The sequence below is a fragment of the Crocodylus porosus genome, unplaced genomic scaffold (assembly GCF_001723895.1).
Source record: "Crocodylus porosus isolate Cpor-Errol unplaced genomic scaffold, CroPor_comp1, whole genome shotgun sequence".
Taxonomy (NCBI): Eukaryota; Metazoa; Chordata; order Crocodylia; family Crocodylidae; genus Crocodylus; species Crocodylus porosus.
The window spans coordinates 30564079-30567563 of record NW_017728949.1 but is presented as its reverse complement, the minus strand read 5'-3'; the positions used below and the strand labels follow the sequence as shown (position 1 = coordinate 30567563).

At 38.3% G+C, this 3485-nt stretch overlaps 1 long non-coding RNA gene across 1 annotated transcript in view; it reads left to right on the top strand.

Annotated features, from left to right (window-relative positions):
- The window catches only part of LOC109322571, a 20576-nt gene extending 17907 nt beyond the window's left edge, over positions 1-2669 (top strand). The window contains exon 3 of the long non-coding RNA XR_002104409.1: positions 2659-2669. This is a non-coding gene — a long non-coding RNA (uncharacterized LOC109322571). The remainder of the gene's footprint in view (positions 1-2658) is intronic.
- The last annotated feature ends 816 nt before the right edge of the window (positions 2670-3485 follow it).

The following is a 3485-nucleotide window of genomic DNA, read 5'->3' as shown; positions in this document are numbered from 1 at the left end:
TGTGGTAAGTCATTTTATTGAGAATTTTCCAGTATTATCAGATATTATTCCCACTTCTCTAACATCCCCAAAACAAAGATTACAGTCTGGGTTTTTATATAAATGAAGAAATAAGTCACTGTGATAAACTCATAGATTGAAATAAAAATATACAGGAACTGTAGAATTTCAACACATAAGAGTTATAGGATGTTAATCCAAAGTGAACAAGACCCTAATCCTTCAAGCACTTACATTCTTAATATTAAATATATGAGGAATCCCACTGAAATCTGTGGCACTGCTTCTGCTTAAGGATGCTAAATTTAAAGTCTATATAGAGATCTCAGTCCTGAACTCCTCTTACTTCACTAATAGGTTTGGGATGGAGAAATATCTGATCATGGCAACTATGAGGTAACTGAAATGGAGAAGATATATCACTGAAGAGTTACCTTGCTCACAATGGGGAAGGGGGATGTAGCAGTGCAGGTAAAAGTGCAGAGATACCTGCGGAGTCAGATGTCCAGCAGGTTGCAGCTTGCCAGAATTCCACTGTGTATATTGAGTTATGGTTTTGGCTCATCCTACCCACCTTTCAGACTGCCTAGCCCCAGGACAGCGTCTCCCTGGCAGCTTCTCATATTGCAGCCAGGGTGTGGAGGAAACTGGCAGTAGCATTGGTGCAACTCCCAGCTGCCTGACCCCAGCGCAGGCATAAGAAAAGCCCCCCATCACTCACACACTGCTGATGGCACTCGGCCCAGGTCAAACTAGAGCTGGGTTGTTCCAGCCTGTGGCTTGGTAAAGCTTGCCAGCCACTGATATTGTCTGTTCATTACTTGCTTAAGCCTCACAAAAACTGCAGCATGTTCAAATATGTGAGAACTCACTAGATCACTTCTGGGCTATAATGAAGTGTTTAATTACAGACTTGCATAAGGACCTCAGATGTTCCAAAATAACATTTGTTTTACTCAAAGCTATTTACTTAAAATGTTCTCTAATTTCTTCCTGTTCTAGTTTTTGAACTCAGCCTTTCCTCTCCCAGTGACACTGAAGAGGATCTGAGGGATATTTCTTGTGTAAATTAGTTCCTATGTTTTTGCCAGCACTTATCAGTGGTTCTTAAGTGGCTTCGTGCCCAATTCACTGGAAGACGTGATAGACTGTGTACTTCATTGCTGATGTTTTTTGAATCGTGGTAGTGGCAAGCAGCCCTAGTCATGGACTTTGATGTAGTTGTACTAGATACTTTACAAATACAGATCAAGACTAGAATTCCAGTCTCAGTGAGCTACAGCCTGAGACTAAAACAAGAAGCAGCAGATGCAGACAGATGAATGGAAATGAATAAGGAAACAAGAAGACAATATTGGTTAGTATTATGTGCAGAGGCCTCAGCCTCTGAGTGCCACCAGCACAACTGATGATGGATGTAGGTCCATCATCTTTATATGTGTAGCTGCTAATAGAAACCCAGGTGCATGTTGGAGCAGTACACCTATGGAAATATACTGTCCTACTTTTACCGCAATGAGGGAGTAAAAGGAGGTAGGAGTGAGGCAAGGACAGGTGGCAGAAACCTATTCTTTCAGCAGAGAGCAGTGCTAGGGTCCTGATTTCACCCTATTTACAAATGCAACTCTTTGAATTGTCAGTTAAACCAGAAGGCCCTGCTAACCTCTCCACCATGCGAAGACATGCTATTGTCGCTCTTCCCTGCGAAGAGGAGAGATGAGATCTCTAATGCCCTAACAACCCTGTACATTCACACAGTAGCAGCAGTAATTTAACCTTTATGGCCTATAAACCATTTATAAGGTATCAAAAATATATGTTCTGTGAATAAACAGGTGACAAAGGCAATAGAGTGATCAGACCATAGCCTTTCAAAAATGATGTAGTATCATTATGCCAAATATAAAATGTACAGTTTTGCAGTATCTAATACGTGTATCAAATATAGAAACACATGCAGTCTTCACATAAGAAGCCTGAGTGAACATCTCAGGAATTTCCTCTTCTAAAGAAGAGTACAAATCTTGATTGTCCAACAGTGAACACTGACTTACAATGAAACCTAAACTAAGCAGGTTACTGGAATAAAATACTTGCAGGCCATGCCCATGCCAAAACAGACTTTACTTCATGTGATCTGTGTGCATGCAATATAATTCATAACTTCTGGATCTAGAACTGAGACATTACTTTCTTTGTAAATTTCAGTCATTCTTAGACCAAAGGCCAGTTCTGCTTGCCTGTGAACTGGTATATACTAGCTGCCCCAAACAAGCGCATTTACAAAATGGAAAGATACAGAAATGTTGTATTTTACATGAGGGCTTTATAAAATTGGCTTACTACTTAAGTATGTAAAAACAACAGCTGAAACAACAGGATTATAATCTTTTAATCTTTTCTTTAATTTGGCTCAGATTTGGGAATAACTCTATCAAACTTATGAGAAATATCACAAGAATTGTAGTGCCTTTAATAACTTTCCTTTAGCATAGTCTGTTGTTGTAAGTACATATCCTTCCTTCTCTTTTTAATAACTTATTGTCCATCTTGAAAATGAGCCTGCAAATAGGGTTGGGTGTGATTATATGTTGCTCATTCAATTATATGAATGTTTAATAAAATTATATCATTAAAAGTTGTGATTTGATAAATTAGCTATTTCTGTTGTGGACTCATGGTAAGAAATTGTGGAGGTCTACATGCAGGCAAGTTTCAAAGCAAAACATCCTGTTAAAAGCAGTTAAGAATTCTGCTTAAAAGCTGATGTGAGAATGTGTTGCTAGTATTTCCTCTGATTGACTTAATTGTATTTCTTTTGTGTTTTTCCTTTAACTGAGTTGTTAATTATCTCATTGATCACACATCCCCACAACAAGGCCATGAGTTAAAAACTATTCAATATTTTTTATAAGTAAAACTTTCAGCTGTATAACTTCAGACCTGTACTGTGTTTCATGAGCTGACCACAAGCTGAACTCTCTGCTGTAAAGTTTCCCATTTTGTTTGCTCCCTGATGTGAAGTGATATCATGTTTCCATTGTTTCAGGAGATGTTCAAGTTCAAGCTAAGCTCCAACATGTTCTGACTTTGATCTTAGTCGGAACATTTGGTTTGCAAGTCTTACACTGCTCTACTAGGGAGTCGCAGTCAATTATCTGTTTCATTATTATTACTAAAATGTTAGATGTATTTTAGAGCTACTGAGTCAAATTTATCCTTATTGTAACTCCATTGACTTAGCTGGAGTCACATCAGGGATGATTTTCCCCCACCATGTCCTAATCAATATTTGTTCTTTCAGCTTTTTGCCAGGAAAATTAATGGTAGCCTGGCCCTATCCTTTAAAGTTAAACTATTGCTCATGAAAAGTGTTTATTAGTATTATTTTATTATTTCTATAGCACCATAGGTGTGTCAGCAGACAAAGGTCCTGTTCACACTGATTTTATAGTACTGTGACTCCACTGACTCCATAGTCACAA